This window comes from Heliangelus exortis, chromosome 11 (genome assembly GCF_036169615.1).
Source record: "Heliangelus exortis chromosome 11, bHelExo1.hap1, whole genome shotgun sequence".
NCBI classification, from domain to species: Eukaryota; Metazoa; Chordata; class Aves; order Apodiformes; family Trochilidae; genus Heliangelus; species Heliangelus exortis.
The window spans coordinates 21456164-21483347 of NC_092432.1; the positions used below are offsets into that span (position 1 = coordinate 21456164).

Sequence of the window (27184 nt, forward strand, 5' to 3'; positions counted from 1 at the left end):
TTTGAAATCACTAATTCCAGTGCTTCATTTTACAGACAAAACTTTATGAATTTCAAACAAATTCTAAGTGAAATGCACTCATGCTGCAAACATTGCATATATTGTTCCCCAATTTTATTTTGATTGGGTGGCAACTACTTAGCATCAGTATTTCCCAGCACATTTGTTTCATAACCATATGAATGACAGAGGCAAATGATGCTTGTTAAATATATGCATTGATATTTTTTACCTTCTGTTGCTACTTGAGGTAATCTTAAAATATATGCCTCACCTTCAAATGTCACAGCTGTTTCATTTTGTTTCTTTTTAAGAGCTCCAGCCTATATCAGATTAGTTAGTCTTTGGTTTTCTGCAGAAGCTGTCTGTATTTCAGGCTGCTAAAACAAAGAGTATTTTTTTATTTAGCATATTAAGATCAGCATATTAAAAAGCAAACACAGTGTCATCTTTAAAATATAAAACGTGTGAATCATTTATACCTTTTTTGCTGTCAGATGATGTTTGACAATCATCATACGATAATGAAATGTATAATTAATAATAAAAATGCCAACATCTGTTAGCTTGCTATTACAGGTTGATTCTAAGTGCACTACTTGGAATATGTCCTCATTAACTTAATTAATATTAAAATCCTTTAAATACAGTTTGTTTTAATTAGTTGCTAGTTTAGGTAGGTACAAGGCATAAAAAAGAGGTTCTTTTTCTTCCCTTTGTTAATAACCAAATATCGCAGATGTTTTTAGAATGTTAAATTAATGTAAATACCTTATTACCAGATGCATCCAGTTAGATGAATGTGTTGTGTCCAGCCATGACTGACTTTGCCTCAGCCAGCTTTGCCTGTTCAGGGGAGACTCCTTGTCTGGGGGGGGTGCTGGTTTGCCTGGCACCCTGCCCACTGATGTTTTTAGTTCTTTCTCCTTTCTTGCTGCCAAAGTAAAACACACTCAGGTGCTCATGCAATTCAGAGCTGCAATATGCAGGCCCTTGAGCTAATCTTGTGCATTTATACCACGGAAGTTTATAGCCCCAAGACAGAGTCGTGCTTGTTGAGGAGAAAAGAATCTGATGCCAGGCTCTCTGGGGGCCTGGTCAGCACCAAATGCCTTCAATGAATGAAACAAAAATTCCCCATGAATCAATACATATATACATACATACATATCTATATGTTCATAGGTGTGTGTATTCAGTGCACTCACACTTGCCAGGAGAAATACTGGATAGTTGGAGAATGGGATGGTGGACAAACTGCAGGAGATCAGCACTTCTTCCTCCAGGGCATCTGCAGGGAAGGTCTTGCCCAGGGGCTGAACTGTGAGGGATGCAGAAAAGCAACCTGTGAAGCAGGTCTGCCTGGCTTCTAACCCAGAGCTGGAAGTCACCCTCCACTAGTCTGAGGACTTGCAGAGGCCATCTGAAAGCTCCTGAGCTTCTCAATAACAGGGGTGAAAACATCTGCTCATGGATCAGATGCTCCCAGAAACGTCACATTGTCCTGCTCACAGCTGAACTGGGAGGCAATTTGCCATTTTTGTGCTTGGAATCTGCTATCTGAAATATGTGAGAAGCCACTTTTTTTTGTTTTTTCCTTTTTCTCATCACTAAATTCTTTCTCTACCATCCCAAGCAGCTCTGCTTTGGTGACTGCAGCAGAAAGCAACTATTGCTGGTTTTGTGGAGTTACAACGTGTAATTCACAAGTTAGAACTGACAGATGGTTAAAATACACTGATTATAAAAAAAATAAAAAGGAAAACTAGTGATTATGATGACTACAGAGTTAAGACAGCTTTCTTCAATTCACAGTGATCTTAAAGAAGTTCAAATCATAAAGATTTTGTATATAATTCAGCACGAGCAGTGCCATATTTCATGATGATCAGTTATAGTTCAGTCTCCTACAGTATCTTCTTTTTTATAGTTTTTTTTCCCATCTGCAGCAGGAAGAGGCTGATACCTTCTAGTATGAAGCTTTTCAGGCTGAACTGGGTCACTTTGATTGGCATAAATTTGGGGGTGCTCCCCCATGTAGCTGGGCTGGCTGACCTGAAGGAGCAGTAACCTCCAGGAGAGGGAAAGTCATTTGTCTTTATCATTCATGTGAGAAGTGACCAAATTCCCTTAAAGTCACTGGGAGCTCCATGTGGGCATTCAAGAGACATTTAAGACCCAAATAATTTGTAACACTTTTTGTGAATATAAAAGCACACACAAAAAAAACCCCCCAAAGCACTAAAAACAAACAAAAGAAATGGATGCAACAAGCAGGTTCCTCCTCGGCTTTGCCTCCAGTTGAACTGATACTTTGTTGTGTGATTTGTACGTGGCAGTAGGATGGAATAATGTGTTTTTCAGGCAGGCTGATGCTGTGTTATTAGCAGCAGGCCAGAGGTTTGGAGTTGGTTCCACTCCAGAAATTTTTAATAGTGGGTCGTAATTCAGTCCTGGATATAAAGACTGGCTGATTCAATGATTATTGAAGCTATTTACTTTAATGAACTTTGGTATGGATTTTTAATGTGAAAATATGGAGAAGGAATTTTTAATTTGCATATACTTTGCTTTTTCCCCATACTGATAAAAACACAGTTCTGGGCATGCATCCTCTCCTGCCTCCAGTGGTTTGTTAGCAGCCTGCAGTCCAGAAGCTCCTGTTCCCTGCAGCTGCCCCTGACCTGCTCTGCCAATGCCTCCCTCCTTTCCTTGGCCAGTGCAAATCCTTGCCCTGCAAATCCAAGCTCTGCAGGCTTGAAGGGTCAGAGGTGGGAGGTGAGTGTTGAAGAAGCTCAGCTGGCTGATCAGAGTAGGCTGATACCTCCTGAATTAGAAATAGGACCCTGTCCATGTCTGAGGGGACAGACTAGAGACAGGCCGAGGAGATAGGATTCTCCCTCTGCCAAAACTGGTTTGTCCCTTTCCCTCAGTCTCCTCCCTTCCATCACTTTATCCAAGTGGCAGTGGCTTGGTATGCAGCAGTTGATACTGTTCCAGTACATGTATGCTTTTAAAAAATGGAGAAACTAAGACTAAAATTTGTAAAACATATGGTATTGCTAATTATGATTTTGGCATATTTGATATATTACCCTTTAAACATTTTTTGCCAATAAAGCTCATTCATTTCTAATGGAGATGAGCACCCTTTAGCTGACCATATACTTTATGCAGAGGAGATCAATAGTATTTACTGAACTGTGAAAACAGAATAAATACAGTATTCTAGTGGCAGAATGCTCTGGGACTGCACCCTGCTACCACTGAAGTCAGAATAAAAATACACTGATTTTAATGGGAACAAGTTCTGACCCTTGAGAAATAGAAACAAGGACAAAGCCAAATCATTTAGGTATTCCTCCAAGAAACAGTGTTATAAAACATAACACTTACTGTAAGGGTAAAAAAAAAGAAGATTTCTGTCCCAACTGTATTACATTTTATAGCAAGTGGCATATGCTAATGTAAACCCAGTGTTTCCATTGGCCCGTGTATCCTCTTTATCTCACTCATACCAGAACTCCATAGGCCTAATAATCTGTGCTTTTTTACTACGAGAGAAAATGTATATAGCCTGGCTTCTTTTTTGCAGAAGAGAATCTATCCATTGTACTTTGCCATTGTCATTCAAGTTCCCATCATGAAAAATGCAAGCAAAGGGGCTTTTTAGTTCTAGATTCTGTATGCAGAACTCTGCCTCCTCCACCCTTCCCCTAGTCCAGTTAAGATCATTATATTAGATACTACTGTTTAATCAGTGCTTGAAATGTAAATAAGCACATTTTCCTTTTGTGCTACTAATGCATCTTTGCAGAGAGTTTTAGCACTTTAGAAGGCAACTAATAGTGTCTGTGCAGAAAGTGAAGCATTGCACTTTGAGGATGGATCATTAGCAGTTTGAGGGTGTGCTATAAAGCATCCGTGAGGCCTGAAGGACAAAGCTCATCACACAAAGCACCAACCAATGCATAAGGTTTCATTTGTGGGTGTTTTGCATACCACCTCAAGTCTCCAGATCCCAGTGCCCTGGCAGTGTCAGATTATTTGTAGGATTGTTTTCTGTCTCTTTTCTTTCACCTCATACTATCCTAAGATTTGTTTTTCTTTCTACATGTTCTCATGTAACAGAAGTTCAGTGTTCAGGTGGAATCAAACAAAAGCATGCATTTACTGAGAATTCTCCCCTCTGCCAAAAGCCTTGCTAAAGAGACCAACATTCAGGTGAGTAGGGCAGAGGGAACAGCCGTTTAGAAATCTGCATTTCCTATTTAACATCATTTTTGATCAGTGTTTGTAAAACACAAACCATTTGTAGCTCTATAGCTCTTCCCTGAACATACAGCAATTTCCAACCAACACTGTGGAACAGGACATACTAATAGAGCAGCAGCTGAAATTAGTAATTTTGAGAATAACTTCACCCTGTAGATCCTTCCTGTAAGATTTTCAAATCTGGCTCTCCTGGAGGCAGGTTTGCAGCATGATCATGGTTCTCCTGCTAGAAACTATGCAGTATTAAAACAAAGGGACCTCTAGATTACCTACTCCCACTCTTGGAATGCCCCATCGTCCCATTCCTTTCTCTCCCTCCCAACATAGAGGTAGCTCATGTATTTCTAGTGCTAAATGTATTCAAATTGAAGACACCACTTTCCTAGGGCTCTTAGGAATTCTCTCTGTTCTGAAAGGAGTTGGATCCTGAGCTTAAGTGGCAAAGGTTCATCTGTTTTGAGAGATGACACAAAGTCCTACAGAGAAATGGATGTGAACACAGTCAGGGGAAGAATAGGTACATCAATGAGATGCTGGTGCCCAGCAAAGCTCCCTGGAATCATCAATGTGTGTTGCCCCTCAGTATCTGGACTCAAGGAAGTAATTCATCTGTAATTGGAAGACCCCTCTCTGATCAGATTTTGAAAACCACAATCCAGTAATAGCTGCGTGGGTAGATAAGAGGTTGGATGTGCATTAAAACAAGATCTCCTGGGTGTTTTGATGTTTCATAACAAAAGCAGCAAGTGTAGCAAACCACATCAAACTTGTGCAGCTGAGCCAATTAAAACCAGCAGCAAGTCATCTGTGCACTCAAGTCCCTAAAGGTTAGTGGGCTGAATTATTTCCTTCTGGGCTTCAAGGGCCACCACAAGTTGGAGGAAACTGGTCAATCTTTATAAACAGCACACATACTAAGAATATTTTTTGTATGTCTGAGTTGGCGTGACAGCAGAGGCAGGAATGAGGAGTTCAGAGTGCCAGTATCCATCACTGCAGATTTATTTATTGCTTTGCTAGACCAATGCTCACCCTTTGCATCAAAGTGGTATTAACTGAGGGAAGTATTTATCATCTCCTTTGTTTGAAAGGCTGCTTAAAGGAAATTATTTCTGAGGATTAAGTGAAATAGCATCCTGGTATGATTTCCATCAAGGCCATGGCAATGGCCACACGTAGCCAAGTAGAATACCACTTAATTGGGTTGTAACTGACATCACTTTATGCTCTAAAGCTGCATCTTGGGTTACTTGCTCTAATTCAGTCACACACATCTAGCTTATGATGGCTATTCGGAGACTGGATAAAGCAGTTAGCATTACTGTGTTTTTTGAGGCTAAACTTTGTGATTACAGTTTTCCTGAGAGAGAAATGTTTTCTCTGTAAAGCATACTTCAAAATGTATTGGAATTTAACTAAAAAGATATACACCTTTGTAAGTGCAGGTTATTAAAACAATTTACTAGTATGTCAACGAGTACCAATATGTACATAAAACCAGAATAATTTGTTTTGTGTTTTTTTTTTTTAATGCACTGAGCCAATCCAGCAGTGTGCTGTCAAGTGCTATTGAGAATCACTTTGTACTAACAGGGTGACACGACTGCAGTCGTATTCACTGCACATCTTAGTTCTGCTGAATGATCTAGATTTGAAATTAATGAGTGACTCGTTGTGAATAAAAGAATAAAATGATTGTGCCGTTCACACTGTGCTGAGGGTGAAAATTCACTTTAATTATTTTGGCTATGAAGATTTGCTGTATTAGAGTGTATTAAACTAGGTGGGAGAATGGGACTCAGTGAATAATTAACAGTAAGTCACTTATCAGGGAAGTTCAGTTTTTCCTTCTGAACGTAGGAAATCCGTAAGCAGATCACAGCTTCTTCAGAAGTGTTTGCTTCTCAAACCTATTTTAGAATAAGAATATTTTTTTCCAGTTTGGAATCTAGGGATTTGGATTTATTGTAACAGTCACGTAGCATTGATCACCTATAGTTTGTCACATGGGTACATGACTAGGTACCTCCTAGTTTTGTGTGTTTGCCCACTTTTCCATAGTAAATATCAGCATCTACACTTGCAAATGTAAATTTGTTGTTCACCAAAATGTCTTCAATGACTCTTTGAAGACCACTTACCATTAATGCTGGTGCCAAATAAAAGGAGGTTCATTGAGTTTCTATGATATACAAACAAAAAAAAAATCTGATGCACAAGTAAATTCATTTGAAATCTTGACAATATTTGCAAAATATTTTTACAATGTTTTATTTACTCGGTTGTATCTGCGAATATTCAAATTTAAAAGAAATTAGATAACAAAGCCAAAAAGTCTGATATGCAACAGATAGCAAACATCTGCACTACAGTTCACGGTGTTTTGCTACAGAGGCATATTTTGAATACAGGTAGCCTGGTGATATTTTTCACAACACTTTCTTGTGTTTACAGCTCCACTGAAGTCATTTGCCATCAGGTAAAAGATCAGCACATTACCTGGGACAATTGACCATTGCCCTTTGTAACAGCCCAGTGCACAGCGTTCTGCAGGCTTCCTCCTTCAAATGATAGGATCCCTCATGCCACATATTTAGCTTTTCTCTTGTAGTAAGTGCCAACATCTGGTTTGAGATCAGTGGATTAAAAGCTTTACAGGAGTGCTGAGAATTATTATTATCTTAGTTATCACTATTTTTCAGAAGTATTTCCCAAGAGTGCAGAAACTCTGGGCCTCAGGATTTCAGGGTCAGACAAGGCTGAGTGCCTGACACTATAATAACTAAGGAATTCATTCAAATAGAAGTGGTGGTTGCCTGCTAGTTCTGATAGCACTTAGGAAAGGGAAGAATGTCAGGGGATGCCTGTGGGAAGGGATCCATCTCTAATCAAAAGCCATCCAAAAGATCAATAAAATTAATTCCTCATTAACAGCTGATAGAGGCAAGGGTGCGTTTAAAATAAAACAGAGATGCCGGATCCCATTAGCAAAACACACCTTCTGCTTAAAAATATATAAAGCACTCTTTGAATGCCTTTTCAGAGCTCAAGTTGCTGCCTTACCTCTTTTATGTGACAAACATGGCTGCACACCTGGCAAGTAGCACGCTGAGGCAGAGGGGGATTGGGTTTCAAGGAGGGGGCAGCGCCGGGAAAGTCTCCGAAGGGACGTCTGAATTATTTTTTAAGAAGAAAAGTTTCAAATGGAAAGTGTAACCCAATGCTCTCTAAATGTGGAAGCATGCTTAAAGAGCAGTGCTATTTGGTTTCTCTCTACTTTAGAGATATTTAAATCCTTGGTAAATAAATCCTGCTCTTCAAATAGTGAACAAATGAAAATCGCCTGATCAAAAATTAGAGAAGTTCCTGTTGCACTTTCCAAGAGCAGGGGAGATGGGGAAAGAGCTAAACTTTCTAAAGGACAGCTAAAGCTCAGCCTCTAGCACCAGAGATTACAAGAAGCTAAATTCTGTCCATAGGTCAGGCTCAGCAGAGCTGGGAGAGCCTGGGTGTAAGCTGAGAGCAGAGCCTCACCTTCCTGGAGGAAGATCAGAGCCGGGGGGAATGCTCTTTTCCATAGCAGAAACAGCTACTTTCAGAATAAGAGTCTGGCTGACTTTGAAGCCAACACACGTGACAGGCACAGGCAAGGGGAGAAAGCCAGGAAAGCAGAAAACCACTGGAAAATTTTTGAAGCACCTCGTGTATGTGGAAAAAGTCTTTCATGTTCTTGTACGGTTGTGATCTCTAGGCACAGGTGTGAGCAGAAACACATTGCCCTGGCGTGGAGGCTGTCAGCATGGGAGAGGAACTCAAACTTCATGCTGATGAAATGCTCTGCTAAACACTGCTGGCTGGGACGTGTTCTCAGAGTATTCTTGCTTGGGTATGGTCAGAGCTGTGGTCAGAGAAATGGCAGGGACGTGGTAGGGTTCATGCAGAGCTGGTCAGGGCTCTTTCAACAAACAGATTGGTTTGGGGTTTCTTTTTTTTTCCCTGGAAAATGTCAGTCAAGCAAAAGCAACACCAATCCAGCAATTCATCTGTGCTGGTTCACTCTCTCGTTCCAGAGAAGAGCAACGAAGCTGCTAAAGAGTCTGAAGCCCAAATCTTTTGAGAAGCAGCTGAGGAAACTGGGGTTGTTTAGTCTGAAGAAGAGGAGGCTGAGGGGACACGTTACTGCTCTCTGCAACTGTCTGAAAGGAGGTTGTAGCAGGGAGCAGTCAGTCCCCAGTCAACTAGCACTAGGACGATGGGAAATGGCTTCAAGTTGTGCCAGGGGAGGTTTAGGTTGTATGTTAGGAAAAACTTCCTTACAGAAAGGATTGCTAAGCACTGGAACAGGCTGCCAAGGGAAATGGTTGAATCACCATCCCTGAATGTGTTTAAAAATCATACAGATTCTGCTCTTAGGGACATGGTTCAGCAGTGGGCTGTCAGGGCTAGGTTAGTAGAGTTAGGTTAAAGGTTGGGCTGAATGATTTTATGGGCCTTTTCCAACCTGAACAGTTCTATGATTCTGTGATTCATGGTTCCAGACACTGACACCTGCATCAGTGACACCAAAAGTGCTCAGCCTTGCTGAACTGTTGAGGATATAACAGTGCTGCAAGGCACACACAAACTGGACTTACTCTGCATCCTCTTACGGCCCCTAGAGACTATTGAAAGAGGGCCAAAATAGGCCCCAGAAGAGTATGGAGCCTTAGTGTATTCTTCATGTTTCTATCACACATAATTTGGAAGAAATGTAGTGTACTTTTGTATGCCCCCAAAGTAAAATTACAGTCAGCTGATGGAACTATCTCAGCAGCAACAACGAGAGTCAACTCAGAAAGGCAGGGTTTGTTGCCAAATACACAGATTGTTTATAATGAATATAAACAATTACACTGCTGACCAGATTCCCAGTATGCTTCCATCCACAGAATACACAAAATACTGCTTTGGCACTGGTCTCCCAAATATTTGCCATATATTGAGCTTTTTCGATGAATGAAATTCAGTGTAAATGCAACAGAGGGAAATCCACACCACACTAATTCCCCAGCATTTTTTGTTCCACATGCTTATTTTTGCCTTTCATATGATAATCCTACATAAGCAAAATGCTTCTTGATCAACTATGATCTCTCCCTAATTCTTTGATCCCACATTACTTTTTCTTGTCTCCTCATGTAACAAGTTTGAATATTTAGCACAGACAAGAAGACAAGGGGAGATGTTATGGCTGCAGATAGTATCTTATTCCTTGGCCATGCTGCTAGGTCTGGTAATTTTTATTCCTGCCTCTTTCTCTGTCACATTTCGGTGCAAATTTTCAAGTGCATTGTAAAAATTAAACTCCTCTGTGTGATCAAGGGAAGAATCCTGGGAAGAATCTTGGAAAAGAAAACTGCTTTCAAAGGTCTAGTGATAGAAAAATATTATGTATGATGTTAACTCATGCAATTTGCAAGAAAGCTACATAAATCATCATTTCAATGGGTCATGAGCTTCAAACTGTGCGTTCAGCTCAGAAATTTCATTAGAGCAAAATAACCTTATTTCCATACGAAGAGCAGTCACGGGGCTAATTCTAAAAAATTGTTCTTTTGTTTCAAAACTTATTAGTACTATCACTGACAGTCATGGGGAAAAAAAAAAAAAAACAAGAAAATTTGCCTTTTCCAATGTGGTCCACAGAGGGGAAGATGAAGAACAATGAAGACAATAGCCCGCTTGCTGCAGTTTTCTGTTGGGTTAAAGGAATGTGTTTTGCTGCAGAAACTGCATTATGTACCACTGCTCACTGGTCTCAGCTCTGTAGTCCCTGAATCACGTTGAGATGTGGATTTGTATCAGTCAGTGCTACCCCACACAGTGTCAACGTGCAAATAGAATTTTCCTTACAACGTTTAATAAATAATAAACAAGCTGATGCTTCCCAGTTGCTCCCTGTGTAAAATAATCATAGAATGACACAGAATAGCTGAGGTTGGAAGACACCTCTGGGAATTGTCTAGTTCAACCCCACTCCTCAAACCAGAACCAGTTTTCAAAGGACTGTGTCCAGCTGGGTTTTGAACAGCTCTGAGAATGGAAACTCCCCAACCTGTTTGGGCAACCTGTTTCAGGGTTTGAACATACTCACAGTAAAAAAAGGTTTTTCTTTATACTTAAATAGAATTTCTTGTATTTCTATTTGTGTCCATTGCTGCTTTTCCTTGTGCACTGCTGAGTTTTCTTTTTATATCAGTTTTCTTTTTATATCCCCCATCAGATAAATAATAGACACCAGTAAGATCATACCTGAAGCTTTTTTTCTCCAGGCTAAACAAACCCAGCTGTCTCTGTGTCTGGCAGGTGCTCTGAGACCTGAACCATCTTCTTGCTTCTTCACTGGACTCAGTCCAGTTTGTCTGTGTCTTCCTTGAACAGGGGTGCATGCTCCAGATGTGAGCTCATCAGTACAGTACTTCTGTTAAATATTCTGACTTTGTACTCTGTTCACATAGAGTCCCACAGCTTGAGAATGTTTTTCTTGTAAGAAACAAGAATTAGTGTAGCACATATACAAAAGGTAGCTTTTCTTTGTGATGAGAGCTAGGAAGGTATCTGATGTGTGAGCTGTGGATTAAAGCTGTGAATGTCTTTCTAGAAAGGGGTATTTCTGATGCTTCCCCATCATCTTACTGCTACCCCTCTCCTTGCCCATTTCCCCCTGCCACTCCACTGGAACCAGGCAGTCAGCAACAGGCCCAGAAGTTCAGTGATTAAAGCTTCAGGTGAAGATACAAACTCCTGAAAACAATGAACTGTCATACAATATTGTGTACCAACCAATAAGTCAAGTTATTTTCTTGGGTTCCCTGTAAAACACTATAGGGCCTTGGTATGCCAAATATGAAGATTAAAGTATGATACATTTGTGTCTGGCCTTGAAAATTGGCAGCTACTGCAGCTGTGAGTGCCTTGCACTAACTGTATGCTGTTTATAAACAGCCAGCACAAAAATGTCATTTTTCTGATTTGAAGCCATTTACTGTAGCCAAATATATATTTCACGATAACAAAAGTCTTAGTCAGTTAGAATTAATTTCTCTCCTCCTTCAAATAAACTATAATAATCCTGCCCATTGGTAGGAGCTGCTCTATTCATATATGCAGCTCCATCTCCCTCCTGCTATGAATATGCAGATCTCTCCGCTCTCATTAGTTTCTGAAGTGCCTCTGCTCACCCTGCTTGCTGTAGCTGGCATTTTTGAGCTGTTTGGGTGACAATAACACAGCTTATCCCCCTGTGCTGAGGACAAAGATAACTTTAAAATGTATAAAGAAGAAAAAATATACCATGCAACAGATCAATCCAAGCTGGCTTGAATTCTGTGTCTTGGCAGTGGATTTTCAGTGCTGAGAGTGGTAAGAAAACACCTCTTGCAGAGAGGTGTCTCTTATCTGTAAGGACTGGATCAGGCAGTGACTTTGTCCCATGCCAGGGAGCCTGGTGGAGTGTGATTGCAGGGCTGGGGCTGAGTAAGGCACATTTTCAAAAAATAAGTTTGTTCAATGTATATCCACAGGCTCTTCCTCTTAATGTAATAGTTTGCCTTCACAGAGCCAGCTGGTTCTGTGCCTTCTGTGTTGTTCTTGTTTATTTTTTTTAACGAAAAATAGTTTAGCAGACTGTATTAATAAGTTCCATAAAAATATATTTCTGTTATTAAAAAAAAAAACCTGAATCAACAACTCATCGTAGGCTTATCTTCAGGCTGCATGAGCAGGTTTGTGTGGGGTGTGTACATGCTGATCTTGCAGAAATTTGCATCTGAGTGTAACCTCTCCCAGAGAAGTGGTTGTGAACCCACAACACCAGTGAACAAACCACTGCTGGGCTTAAGGCAGCACAGCTTCCCTTTCCCCAGTGTCACAAATTCCCCCGCGTTCATTCGGCAGAGCAGTCTCCAAGAGTTCTCCCTGGTTTTCTTCGAGGCTGTCATGGATTTAAAACTACATTAGGTTTAAATAGTTTAAGCAGGTGGTTAAGCTGGCTGGCTGGCTTGGCCCGGGGAGCACGGGGAAGAGGCTCGTGACCCATTTTGCCAGCAGAGTCACTGGGCAGCCGTGGCTGGCAGAGAGGCAGCGAAAAGCAGCTGGGGCTGGTAATGAACAGCAGGATGCAGGAGGGATGCAGGAGGGATGCAGGTGCTGGGGCTGGGCACCTGGTCCTGCACCAGTTTGGGTGCTGGCAGGACTCCTCTGCCCAAGCAGCACCCCAGCAGCTGCCTGGGAGAGGTTTGGAAGTCCTCCGGCGTAGCTCATCAGAAGACTGGAAACTCTGGTCTCAATCAGGAAAACTGCTCAGATCATTAATACTTCCAGTCTACGTCAGTGGGCCATAAATGCCTGTTCAAGGCTTAGGCATCTGCAGATGGAAGGGAACGTGTCCAGGGAATTTAACTAAGCCCCAGGACTTTGCACTGAAGCAGCTACCGAGGGCTCACGTGGTCTGCTCCATCCACTCCTTGGCGGGACACAGCGTCTGACGAGCAGGTGGTTACAAACAGCTTGAGGAAATTGCTGCATCTGCTTTGTTATGTGAGCATGTGTCTGAGCCCTGAATCCATCTTTCAATCAAGCCTTTAATAGGAAAATTTAATCCAGAAAATTATATTTCTGAATGGGACGCAGTAAGGAAGAGATGGAAAGGTAGGCATGGGTTAGAGTGAAATCAAAACAAAAAAAATCAGTCAAAGTGCTGTAAAAAAGTCACACGTTGCTGAAAGCAATCATAATTGCACCAGTCAATTATGGATCTGTAAATTGAAGTTTGAAACTGTCTGATCTCCTGTCTAGTTTACTTGCAAAGCTTGAGTCTAGCTTGAGCAACAAAAATGAACAGTAAACCAATGAAAAATCACGGGGAGACATGGCTCCAGTGTTTACGTTGCCATCCCAAGAGAGAGGCTAGAAAAAAACAACTTGTAAAATACAATCTTATCTTGCTATTCCCCTTTCAGGATTGATAAGTAATAAAAGCAATTAGACAGAAATGTTTTTAAAACTTGTCAAATACATTATTTGACAAATATATTCATAAATCATGTATCTAGTCAGAAACTGTGTGAGCTCTGAAAACTACCTCATAATTTTAAAAGAACTCAAAAATCTCATTTCATCCATTGATGAATCACCTGCCTGCGTTAGCAATAAACTGGCACAAAAAAGACAGAGACATTTTTATCTTTCACAACATATGAAGTGCATTTCAGGACACTTAGAGTTTGCTGAATTTGAGCAAAGGCATGTGACTTTTTTTGAGGCAGTGGATGCAGACACATAGGATTGGGGCAATTCTCTACATCTCTGGTTTCTCTGCAAGGATTCTCCTCTGCATGAGGAGTTGTGGAGCCCATAGGCACAGGGAGAGCTGCAACTCTCAAGTGATCCCCAGCCAACCTCCAGGATTTGAATTAGAAAAAGACCCACTTTGTCCTGTAGCCACCGAGAAAAAGAAAATATTGGAGGTTAAAATTTATATTCTTACAAACAGCAACTTTAATCTTAAGCCTTCATGTGGCTCCGTGTAAACAGCCCATGTGAGGAACCTGTGTCAGCTCCACTGACCCAAATGTATCTCCTTTAGAAGGGGGCACTTCACCCACCCACCTACCTGGTACTACTTGAAGCTGAGAAACTCATTGCCCCCTTATTCACCTTCCTTCTTTCCTCTTGCTCTAAGCCTTGACAACAGCTGAATTTTATCTAAGTGGGAAGAACTTTAAAATCCAGTTGATTTAACTATTTGTGTAATTGCAAGAGTTAAGTGACAGAAGCTTTCAGATCTGGTGGGCAATGCATCTGGCAACTGCTTTTTGCCTCATGTACTGCTCATGACCATGCATTATCACTTAATTAGGCTGAAATTAAATAAACTGATCCAATCCAATTCTCCAAGGTTATGGACTCGTATCTGTGTGCTGGGCTGTGTAACTGGTTGCTTTGCACTGCCAGGGGATGTAAATTCTGTGCTTGGTTTGGTACTTACGTAGCATGTATAGCCCTGTGTGCTCCTCAGGGAGTCCCTAAGCTGTGACCAGTCCCAGTTTCACCAAGTACTTCTCCAAAAGTTAAATTCTCAGTTCCTTGCAGACCAAAATATAGTCATTTACAGTGCATCTCTGATTCACAGTCAGTTCTTGCTGCTTCTATTATCCATTATGAGTAAGATGATTATACTTCTGTATTTGTTTTGCCATATACTCAGTGATATTTGCAGATTAGCTGGCTGAAATGATGTTGGTTTGGTAAGAGTGAAACAAAGCCTAGAGATGCACTGGTTTTCACAAAAAAAAATTCAGCTGGAAGAAATTTGGATCTAGGAAAAAGGGAAAGAGAGAATGAAAAAAGAAAAACCCTTTATTCAAAATTACATATCAAAAATCACTGGTTTTGGAGCAGAGATGAATGGGAATGCACTACTAAGCCTCAGAATTTGCTGCAAAATTGAACTATTGCCTGCTGGATCACTTTCTCCCTTTCACAAACTGAGAATGTCAAGTCTTAGCTGAAAAAGAAACACAGGTCTTCCCATCTTGAAGTTAAGGTATATACTCTCTCTTGCTTTCTCCGGAGCATTGTTCCAGCTCATCTCTGCTAATTCACAAGAAGCCATACTGAATATTAATAGACAACTTGGCCTTGGAATTTATTTTGCAGGAGATTTTGTTATTGCCTCATAAACGCAGAACTCCCTTAAATTGTCATCAAAATACATCACCATAAAAATTACTGGAGCAATAGCAGAAAAACCCACAGCAGTGTAACACCAAATTCCCCTTCAAGTATTATGCAGCTTTTCTGTGAAATACTTGAGGTGATCTCACACCTTTGCCATATTCTTTCACCGTTAGGGGCAGTCCAAAAGAACAATCACATTTTCAGTAAAAGATGATCTAATTTCCATGGGACTGTGGGCTCCAATATAGTAGGAGCATCTACATTGCACCTTTGCACTCTAGATAGATATTTGATAGTTTGAGTAAAGTAGCTGTAATTTATATCTGAGTAAAGCAGAGCTCTCGATTTGGAGGCACTTTCCATGGATGTAAATGACAAGCAGCCCAAAGCAGCAGCAAATCCAGCCCAGGAGATACTCTTTGTCCCTTTCAGGGAGGGGAAATGAGACACTGCTAATTGTGATCTGTAGTGGATAGATGTTAAAGGCTGTGGGACACTTCACAGGAGAGGAAAAGTTTGATTTTTCTGAGCCACAGTGCCTCATTTCCCACACTGGGTGTGCAACATGGAATGGAAGCAGGGAGCCCTGTGCACGCCACAGGTGGAAGCATCTCGATGCTCCTCGTTTTGTTAAGGGTCTTGGGAGCCTCCCAGATGTGCAGACACAGATGATGTGATGATATGAGCACTGCAATTCTCAGTAAATAAAGTCTTGGGAAATGGCAGTACCAAATTAAATGGCAATAAAGCTTTTGTTGTTTCAGTTTTATGCAGGTTTTAAGACGGAATCTGTGATAAACTGCATGGTATGTGCTTGCACCAAAATAAAGAGGGTAGCATGGCATGTAAATGAGTTTAGTATTAGGCTGGTATCTTTTTCAAATTATGACTCGCTCACAGAGTTTTACAGAAATCTGATTACAATTTTACTGCATGGAGGACTCTTTTGCATCTGTTTCACAGATACCCACCTTTTAAATTTTATTTAATTTGTATTGATTTTTCCTGTACTTTCATAAGCAGGCATCACATATCTGAGCACACACAAAAATGATTACTTAAGTGATGATTTAAAAATAATGGATGTACATTAGTACATGAATGATTAATTCCTTTTTGTGAGTACAAGCATCCAGGCTATGGCTGAGTAAAATATTGATGGTACAAAGGAAATGAGCTGTTTCTTAATTTAGTTTTGTTCTGGTAATGTGTAACTAATGTTGTTTCCCTCTAGCAGCATGCATTTAGTGACCCTTTTAAATTTTAATACCTAGTGATAGCTAAACTAATAGCTTCATGGGACATATAAGAGGGGATTTTGAATAGATGCAGATACAGTCTACATGCATTCATTTGAAACTCTCTGTAGCACAGTTAATGCAAATAGATACCACAGAAGAGCCTGAAGTCTGCACACACAGGCTGGCACTTCATTGGAAAGCTGAAGATTTCTTTAGCACAAGAGGCACTGAAAGGTGGAGATTTCATTATCATAGCAGTCTCATGAGGCTCTTGCTTATGAGTCCCAGTTCAAGTCCTGATGCTCCTGTGACGCACTTGAGAGTGTGGGGATTTGTAAGGCTGGTACCAAACGAGAGTGGAACTGCTCATAGCACCTGATACTTGGGCATATGTTTACACTGTCTGTAGGATACACCCTCTGCTGGACTTTTACAGCCTGAGTCAGAGATACCTACGTTGTGGTTTCCCACTGTTCCTGTTGCTGTGTTTCTTGACATTTTTGCCATGGCTACAGCATCCTGAAGACTTTTGCCATGTATTTGCAGGGAAATGTAACAGTGGGGAGAAAGGCACTGAAAGAGCACAGCAGGCCAGGCTCACCTATCCAGAACCTAAACCTGATAGAGAAGAGCAGTATGGGCTCCAAATCAAATCGAGATGTTTCGGATGCTCTGTAGGTGTGCCTGGACACCAAGGCATGTAAGGACACAGGTTGTGGTAAAGCAGAGCTACAGGCAGGTTCTGGGATGGCAACACAATCTTGTTACTCAAGGTTGATACACAGATGGAATCACTGGATCTGGTACCCACTGCCCATCTGTTAGAGTGGCACTTTGCCCACTGGCATGGTGACATGCCAGGTTTCATTTGAAGTAGATGCCTTCTAACAATGGGTTTAGAAAGCAGCCTGTTGAAGACAGCAACTGACACTTCTTTCTTCAGCAGGCTATTTTTGGAGTGGGAACACTTGCTGGCAGCATGTGGAAACGGCCTAAATTGGCTTCTGTTAGTCAGCTGCAAATCTCATTTGCTACAGTAATGGAAGGTTTGGGCTAAAAGCAAAGGAATTGCTACCATTTGCACTTTCTGGCCTCAAGTGGGTATGTTTGTTGTGGCTGCTTAGTCCCACTTTACCAAAGTGTATGGCAGTTTGCAGGTGAGAAAGCAAAAGGTGGAAGAGGAGCAGTGTATTGCTTTTGAGACAAGAAAGGGTGCTTTTTTTGTTTAATTTTAAAGCATGATCCTTTGATATTTTCCACTTCTGCAATGGATATTATATGGTAATCCTGCCAGGACATTTTATATGTGCGGAAGAATTTGAGGGTTGGCTCCCCGGGATGACATTTGAAAAATGTAGTTCACATTTTTTTTCCTTTGGCAACTGAGAGAAAAGAGGGGTCTTCTTGAAGCCCCAACAAAAATCAACAGGCTTCCTGTCATCAGGTCTTTTTCAAAGGGTTTTGAAGCTCCCAAAGAAAAACATAGACTTTGGCTCTGCCAGAAGTCCATAGAGGGGAGCAGATCAGAGAGCAAGTTAACACAACACAGTTCCCTCTCGTGACGTTCTGGATACAGGATGCCTGACACGTGGGCAGGGTGTAAAACCACATGGCTTTAAGAGCAGCCCAGATGGCCAGCAACCCCAGGAACATATGCACATGTGCTATCCTGATCCTTCTAGGAAGGATTTTGAATCTAAATTGTTAGCCTGACATCAGTGCCATGACATTACTGATGGGCAGGAGTGATACACGATCCACCTTGCAGACAGCTACTCTCTTGGGTCTGTAGTAAGGCAAAAAATGGCCTGACATCCCACTTCAGACATGTCCAAAGCTCACCTGAGCTTGATTCCTGGCAATGTGATGTGAGCCTGAGCTTGTCCATGGCTCTGACCTGCTCTCAGAAGCACCTGGCTGAGCACTTTGCAGTCTGTTTTCTCCCCTCTCTGCCTCTGCTGTCTTCCCCTCCCTCTACTCCCTTCTTCATGGCTCCCCAGGACTGGGCTGCAGTGTCCTACCTGGCAGTGCACTCTGAGCCTGGGGCAGTGCAGGGGGGCTTGCCAGGAGGCAGGGTGCCAGCTAAGCCTGTGCTTCATGCAGCTGGGTCCCCTGTACCACATATGGAAAGTGTTACTGTACCGTTTGGCTGCAGGAGGAGGTGGAGACCTTTCCATCCCTCTGTTTTAGTGCTGAGTTCTTGGCCTGATGCTCCTATATGGGTAATGATGACAGGGACAGAAAGGACCAACGAGGCATTCTTTGCCAGCATGCAAAACACATTTGAACAAAATAAACAATCACAAGGTTCTTCTGAACACGGGAAGTTATTCAGGCAGCATCTGAAGTACTCTAGACAAAATATCCAGCTCTGAAATAGCTTTTGATAGGAAATCTCAGAATAACCTGTAGTTATCTTTGGCTACTGGATAGAAGAGACTTCGTTATAAAATTATTATTTGCTATAAAATGGCTGCTAAAATTCTGGCATCTTGTTACACGACTAATTTTAAAAAGTCAAATCTGTAAAAGGAGATGGAAAACTTGGGCTGGAGCTATAAAGACTGTTTCTTCCATTACTTCCCAGACACAGAACCACTTTTTGTGCCCTCATCTTATCCAAAAAAACACAGAAAAGAGGTGAACTGTAGTTAACAGCCACAGCAGCTACAACTGCATCGCTCCAAGCAGCAGAGGTAATAAAGCACCCACAGCAGTCTCTGGGCTTAGCCAAGAATGGAGATGTCATGGCTTACTTTTTTGTTATTTTTGAGCCATGTCAGATAATAGCATTAACATTACTACCTGAGCCTGGTTTTCCAAGTCAGGCACAATCCAGAGGATTTAATAATAACTTGAGCACGGGTTGCTTGTTTGTTGTATATTTTTGCTATGTTAATTCTTCTGGTACGTGCTGCAAATAGGGGATTTTTGTGGGATAGAGTAGGTGCCACTGCTAATTTATATTGCCTTGGATCTTAAGTGCTTTCTACACTTTTGACCCCACACACACCCCTCTTCTAGACCAAGCCTCCTCCCTGACAGCTCCTTTGCATGACTGTTTCCTGCATGACTTGTCACAGACAATGGTATTTCCCCAGACTCAGTGGAGCTTTGCATCACTGGAGATTAGTGGGCTGACATGGAGTCACACAAGCAGCCAGCAGGCTGTGATCAGTGAAACAACACGAGGATGAAATGGGCCACCTACCTCATTGTTACCTACTGTCACCCCAGAGGTGAAATTTTGTCATCTTGCATCCACCAAAGAAAAGTAGTAAGATGTAATATGAGAGTGGCTCTCAGACATGGTGCAGCATTTCAAATGTCAGTGGAGGGGAAGGAGCAGCAGTAATGCCAAAAGATCAAAGCCACCTGCACTCACTCAGTTTAGCCTCTTAGTTTTGATAGTGTGGTATATAGGGAGTAATAATTGGGTTTGTCTTCTGTAAGTAGACGTTTTTCTTCTGTACCAACATGCAAAGCACAGAACAGAGAGAAGCAAACCTTTCATGGGTGGCTCTATTATGACTACTCAGTAGAAATGATTTTTCAGCCCACTGCTAGCACACATGAAGAAACACTGAGGTTCACCAAAGCCAGAAGTCCTTTTTTCAGACAAACTGTAATACTAGGTAAGGCTGTGCTGAAAAATAATTAGAGGTATCTACCTATGTCTGAAGAAGAAAATGTCCTAGGCTGAAGTCAGCTCCTGAGACGTGAAGGGGCACACACTAAACAGAAACTCAAGTTAACATCCCAAAGGCAGCACTCCTGTCAGTACTGATTGCATGTGGGCTATGAGCTTTCTGTATGTGTCACAGAGGTAAAAGTAAATAGTAAATTGCTTTTCTTCAAACCTAGGATGGGAGTCTGCCTTCTTGCTCGATAGGAATGCACTGGAGAAGTAAGGTAAGGCTTTATTTCAGAGCTCAAGCATATACAAATTTACGAGCAGTTTGTTTACCTTTCTTTTCTTGGTAATTACTGGTATTAGCTATTTTGTAAGCACCCTCCCTACGTCAACCATGAATAATGTCTGTCTGATCCTTTGCAACTGTTTTACTGTCACCCAAATGAGGCAGGGTTTTGGCTTCTGAGTCAGTGTTAGGCTGGACAGCTGCTTAGCTGTGATAGCCCAAGGAGCTACCTCAGGCTTGCTCGAGGGAGATCCAGACTGTACTAAATTACATTCTTAGAGTCATATTTAAGGCCTTAATCCATGGTGTTATATTTGGTGGGACAGGGAAGGAGCAAGGTTTATGTGTGTCTGTGGGTGTGCCTCTGTGAGGCTAGAGATGCACACATCCCTGACTGCTTGTCTTCTGTAACACTAAAACCTCCCCAAATATAAAACATCATCAGTTGCTACCTGTGGCCTCACCTTTGTGTAGGATGTAACTGTCAGTATCTGAAGCCAAGCTGATCCGTGTTGGGTTTTATGGACTTTGGAATGGGTAATATAATACTAATCTATAGATAAACTGGTCTGCTGGTATTTATAACCTGTGAGCAATTGCCTCACCCCTTAACTGCAAGTTTGGGGATGTGACAGTTACAGTAGAGAGCAGCTTTACTGTAGGTCTGACCTGTTTGGAAACCTGTATGATTGGCTACATTTCTAAGGGAATATTTGGTTTACCTTAAAGAAAACATCAATCTTATTTTCAGTCATTCTTACTGATAGGGAGTAATTTTTCTTCCGGGCCAGAACATAAAACACTTAAAGTCTGAGTCCAGTGAAGTAAATAAAAAGACAAAATTATTGTCTGTTCCCATCCTACATTATCTTGTAATTGCACATAAATAACAGTGAAATAATAGAACATTTTCAGGCCTGTTCCTGTTCCAAAGACAACTGAGTCTCCATAGAGCAAGGGGGACTCATCACACGGAATCGATTACAGGATTAGGTAATCCCCTAAAATAGGACTGAAAAGTGATTTTGTCTAATAGAAGTTGCTATATATAATGTAAATGGGTAACCTTAAGAGTCTTGTCATCTTGTGATTATATGCCATGAACATAGATTTGGTACTTCTACGTCTTTTCATCTGTCTATGCCTGAAAAAGGCAGCACATCCTACTACTAGTGAGGAAGACTGTAGGTAAATACTGTGAATGGTGAATCTGTACTGACTGAGTAGCAATATGACAAGTGAAATCCTGAAAATTAAAATTGTAGGCTGTGAGGAAGATCTCCTGTTAATCTTGGAAGTATGCCATTAAATCTAATTACAGTATTTGTTGATAGTACCTTAGATGTTTGAAATGAACCCCATCAAATGATAGGTGATGTAATATACCTACCTGAAAAGCTAATCATCTTAGAGAAAATGGAGTTTTCTTGCTTTCAGTGATTCCTGTGGACTTTTAAAGTGCTGACTGGAGTTAGCAACAACTAACACCCTGTGCCTGGCCCCAGAGGGCACCAAGGCAATGCCTGCAGCTTGGCTGTTCTGTTCCCAGCTCTCTGCCCTCCACAGCTGCCCCTCTCTGGGATTTTTTTCATAAGGTTATTATTTTGTGAGAACCAGGAATTAATCACATTTTACTATTGCAGGAAAGTGCTGTGGCCAGAATTGTTGGCCTCAAAGAGTTGGTTTTTCAAAGTGAAGTCAGATGGGGAGCTTGCAGGCAGGAAAGACCAGTTTTACAAGATTGTGCCCAGTTACGTTTATTGCTCGAATCCCTCTTACTGGCTTTGACATACAGTCATCAAGATTTCACTTTAGGCACATTTCAAGTCGTAAAAAACTGAGGACAACACATTACAAACGTCACCTTTCCATCTTTGCTGACATGGGGTTCTCTCTGCCAGCCCCACAGCCTCAGCAGAGGAGGAATTTGTAGCCTTCTACTACCTCAGGTTCATCTGCACAGGCTCCCCTGTGATCGCTGCTGGCTGACCCATGCAGTGGACTGACAAAACATAAAAAACAATTTGGTTTCCAATTATTATTTGTACTAATGACTGGCACATCTCCTCTACCTCCTCAGAGGTAGGTGGGGGAATCAGAGAGCCAGCATATTGAGTTTCAGTTGGACTATTGCTCAGGTAAGAGCTGAGATCAGCTACTAGATTTATCACTTAAGTATTCAATATAGAGATAGTGTTCTGTGTGCTTCTCAAGGTAAACTGATGTCAGATGAGTGGGCACAAAGTAGCTCTGTGGACCCATTTCTTAGATCAGGTAGAAAGATAAATGACAAGAGTGTTAAGTATATGCAGATGCTGGTCCTGTACAGTCAGGATAAAGTTGCCAAATTTGGATGCACAGCCCATCAGCGTTAGCAGAAAATTATCACTACGCCTTCAAGTGACAGGCATACAACCTGAGATTTCTACTCATCCCTCTAAAGGAGGAGGTAGATTAGAAAGATACAAAAAAGTGAGAACAATGATGCTAAATCAAAGTTTTGACAGTCAGAAATACTTTAAAAACAACTCCCAAGTACCCAAGAAGATGCTAAAAGAAAGTTTTGAAACTTTTTTGTGTCTTTCCATAATTTACAAAATGCTAGTTGCTTTAAAGCACATCCTGTAATTTTCTGACAACTGACAAGAGTGAAAAGGGGGGTTTTACATCATTTGGAAAATATGAGAAAATTATCTTCTTTCCTTTAAGCATTATAAAGAGCTACACTTACGTGCTACCTGACTCGGATACTATTTACAGGGATAAAATTACAATGTCTTTTCTTAAACTTACCACTCTTTATACAGTACTTGACTTATAATCAATTATTTGCCCATATGAACACAGCATAGCCTTGTTTTCTTAGCAATTTGCTATTTTTAGCCTATTGGTGTAAATCATGAGCAACAACGTTCAGAAATGTCTCGCTTCTGACTGGTGTTAATACTGCTACAAATTCAGGAGCCAGAGAAGGAAAATGTTTAGCACGCTATTGCTTTGCCAGCCAAAAACTTGGATTTTCAGCTGTATCTCCCCAGACAACAAGGTTTAGGGCGACTGAGCAGGGACAGGATCTAAATGCACCCTAGGCAGGTGAAAGACCCATCTACTTGGGATCTAAAGCATGGGGGTGACTGAGTGGCTACAAATAGGGCAGTAGCTACAGCAAGAGGTCATGGAGAGTGGATGCTAAAGCCAGGAACAGTAGGCATCCATCTAACAGAGGTGAGCATTAGAAAAAACCTAATTCTGCATTGTGCAGGCTAACCCTGCATACCCTGCTGAATTAACAGTTTTAGCTTATGTGGCTTTAACTCTGTTCTGGTGATGAGCTCTGAAGCACTACAGCCTGAGCTTCCTATTTTCTACATTTATGTTCTGAAAAATCCAAAGGAGAGAATTCTTCACCAATCGATAGAGATGAAAAGCCTGTTCTTCTCAGAAATTGTTCTACATTTATTCACATACCACACATGCCTGCCCTGCCCTGTGCAATGGCTCCCCAGATATTGAGAAGGCAGGAAGGCATATAAAACCAGAGCTGTATGAAAATAATTTTTCTAGGTTGTTAATAGAAGCTAATATTCTCAGGCAGACTAATATTTACTTCTGCTATGGGAGCATTATTCATTGAATAGCACCTTAAATTGTCCAGCTAATTTTATGCATTCATAATAAATAAATTCTATTCTCTTTTATTATCAAACTTAATTATAGTCAATGTAAATCATAACATCTTCATTTTGCAACCTAGATTTAAGGACAGTGTGTATAAAAACCGTGCTTGTCTGCTTGATCAGAAATTATCCATTAATCCATATTAAATTCCATACCAATTCCCTTATACGATGCCATGCAGTGGACAGATGTCTGTATGCACTGGTGAAATGTGGTGCTTTTCGTAGGAAAAAAAATAAAGGAGGATATAAATACTTAGCTAAAACATAATGTCTCTTAGGCTATCATATCCTGGCACTACTTGTGATTTGACCACCCTTCTGTAACTGACATTTGCTGGTTTTACTTGAAATGACACAAGTTAAACGAACATGTCCTCCAAATGTAAGTTTCACATTTGAGTCAGAAGCCCTGGTGCCCATGTGCTGAGTCACTGATTCAGCTCTGGCAGAAGGAAACCCATCAGTACCATTTTCCTCAGCACTTGGTATTTCCTAGGGATGTGCTATCTGAGCAAGCTTAGCTGGGCAACTGTGCTCTGAAGGTGGTTTCCCAAACCTGCAAACTGCCCTGCACTCTGTGTGTTTGCTTCCCAAACCACCATGTGGTTGAAGTGATGATTTTAATGAACGCTTCTGCTTGTTGAAATCAGTTCAGCCTTGGTTATGCACCAAATGGACGCAGTGAAGCAGAATGAAATGTCTGGTTTAAACTCATATTAGTTTAGTATTACCCATATTTTAATGAAGCAAAAACTCAATTTGTCGTTCTGACAGATGGTGGTTCTTTTATCTGTATGTAAATTTTGAATGTTTTGCCTTCATTTTAAAATTTATGAACAAGTGTCGCTGAAGTCTGTAAAATACTTACAGGGTGAAAAGTCCTTCAGACAATAGGAATAATCCATGAGCTGTACCTGTGAGATAGGGTGAGTAAGTGCTCTCATTACCGTCAGTTTCATTGGAGCCAAAGCTGGTCCTCAGGCATTCCTGGCTCCTGGGTGGACACTCAGTCCATTTCATTGTGCCTCTGTACTTTCAGGTTCTGCTGATGTGTTTCTTTTACAATTCAATCATTCTAGAGGTAATTAAAAAAGCCAGGTTTCTTTTAATTCCATTAGTATATTTGTGACAAGAAATGCGTTGGCAGAATCCAAAGGTTAAGAGTTACAATGAAGAACAAGTTTCAGGATAAATGAAAGTTAAGGCCTAAAATAGCCTGACAATCCCCCATTAATCTGCAGACTATTGACACAATAGTGGTCTCTTGTGTCAATGGGGATTTAAGAAGCTTTGCACGCATATGTTACCAATAGTTTATCATATCAATAGGAGCCCGCATGTATTTCTGTTTCAGAACCTGTGGCTGTGTAATTCCCTGACTGCACACATATTGTAAGGGCACATACTTTAAATCCTTACATACATAAAGTGGTTTCTATCCAGGCAGCAAATTTCAAAACTATAACAAACTACCATTTTAGTTCAGATTCCATATACCGGTCTTTGCTATATCAAAATCCTCCAAAATGCTGTACTTCAAACTGAAACCCTTTGCCCTACAGGAATGCAATCGGATTCTAAACATTGTCTCATCTGCCTAATTAAAGCAGAAGGAGATTTAAAGCATATTAATCTCTGATCCTGATATAAGGGACCCTTGAGTCAGCTTGTGGCTGGCATGTATGGTGGGGAAAAGAGGTCCCTTCCCACAAGCAGCCCCTCTATGAGCAGAGGGAAGCTGTGCCATGCTTCCCATGTCCCTGCTGCAGGGGAACCAAGCAGCATTCACAAGTAACTTCTACGTGCCAGTCAGGAAAAAAAGAGTATACCAAATGAAAATATTCTAGGACTGTGGTTTTTCGGGGGGGCACCAGCATCAGGCATTCAAAAATCGAAGAAGCAAATCCCCTATTTGTAATGCCCTGGTATGGGGAGCTTGAACCTAGGTACCCATAGCCTCTAGAAATATACACACCAGTGGGGCTGCTCCCAGGGCTTGACTTTCCGTGGAAAGGCCACAGAGCTATTCAGTGAACTAAATCCTTCTCTTTGAGGCACTCTTAAACCTTTTTGTCCTCAGGTTGCAATTTGATTCCTAACCAAGCGAGTAGTCTCCATTGCAGCATTTTCATGCACTGTGCCAATTTTGATGGTTTTCAGATTAGGGCTGTTTCTGAAAAAGATAAAATAATGCCCTTACACCTCTAACCATGCAGTAGCTTCTGGGGTACAACATAGCTGTGCTGTGTTTGCTGTGAGGAAGCCCATAATGGTCTCGCCTTTAGCCTGTCACCACGAGGAAACATCAGAGATAGACAGCCAAGGGACCGAGTTGCCAAAAAAAAGTCCTATTCCCATGGCTGAGAGATTTTGTTGGCACCGTCTCTAAAGAGAATTTACTGTGGGCCAAATCCTGGCGCCCTTGCTCAGATGAATCAGTTCTCAAGAGGCAGCGCTCCCACTGCGAGTGCTGCGTGTGTAAAAACCTGCAGGATCAGCCCAAAATGCCGCTTGGGGAGTATCAAGCGTTTGTGTTCCAGGGGGCAGGACAGCTGAGGGGAGCGCCCTGCCCCAGCACTTGCTGCGGAGGCAGCGCCCAGCTGAGGGGCAGGAGCTCCACAACTGCGCGGCAATGACAGAGATGTTTCCCTCCAGGAAAAATCTCTACATTATTTTTACTCGGATTTTTTTTTCTGATTTCCTATAAAACACACACAGATGATACAGTTTAGCAAGTAATCTTTTTCTTTTTTTTTTTTTTTCTCTTTTTTTTTTTTAACTTGCAGGGGAATCTAAAATATTTCATGGCACTGTAAGCCTAAATTAATTTGTCTTTCATGTGAAGAAAAATGAATTAGTGACAGCTATTTCCTGGACTTCATTTCTGGGATTAAACCCTTTGTTTCTGAGGGGATTTTGGACAGGCACTTAGAAAGATGTCATTTCAAGGACATCCCCCCTTACTGCCCCCCCCGCCCCTCGAAGTACTCCTATGCCAAATTGACTCTCATTAGCCTCCTCATTAGCTCGCCAGGACTTTTTTCTAAGTAGTAATGAAAATGTTTGTATTAAGAAGCAAAAGTAGCGTCAGCGATGAGCAAAACCCCTTCTCGATGGCTTCGCCCCAGCTGTTTACCTCCGCGGCTGCTACAGGCGGGATGGGCAGGGGGGGCAGATTTGCCGAGGAGGTTTGGGAAGGGCAGAACTCCAGGCGAAGTTTACCGGAGCCCCGCACACGCAGCCGCGGCGGGGGAGGGCGAAGGCGGGGGGGGGGGGGGGGCGGCAGCGGCTGGGGCGGTGCCGCTCCCACCCCCAACCCCACCATGGCGCGATCGCCGCCGAGCTCCGG

At 41.6% G+C, this 27184-nt stretch overlaps 1 protein-coding gene and 1 long non-coding RNA gene across 4 annotated transcripts in view; one reads left to right on the forward strand and one right to left on the reverse strand.

The window, feature by feature from the left end:
* SEMA6D (semaphorin 6D) overlaps positions 1-27184 on the forward strand; it is a 145467-nt gene that overhangs the window by 86620 nt on the left and 31663 nt on the right. The window lies entirely within an intron of this gene.
* On the reverse strand, positions 312-27104 carry LOC139801206 (uncharacterized). The gene is made up of 3 exons (XR_011728098.1): positions 26972-27104; positions 24704-24749; positions 312-380 (listed from the first exon to the last, which is right to left on the reverse strand). It is a non-coding gene; the product is annotated as an uncharacterized lncRNA (long non-coding RNA).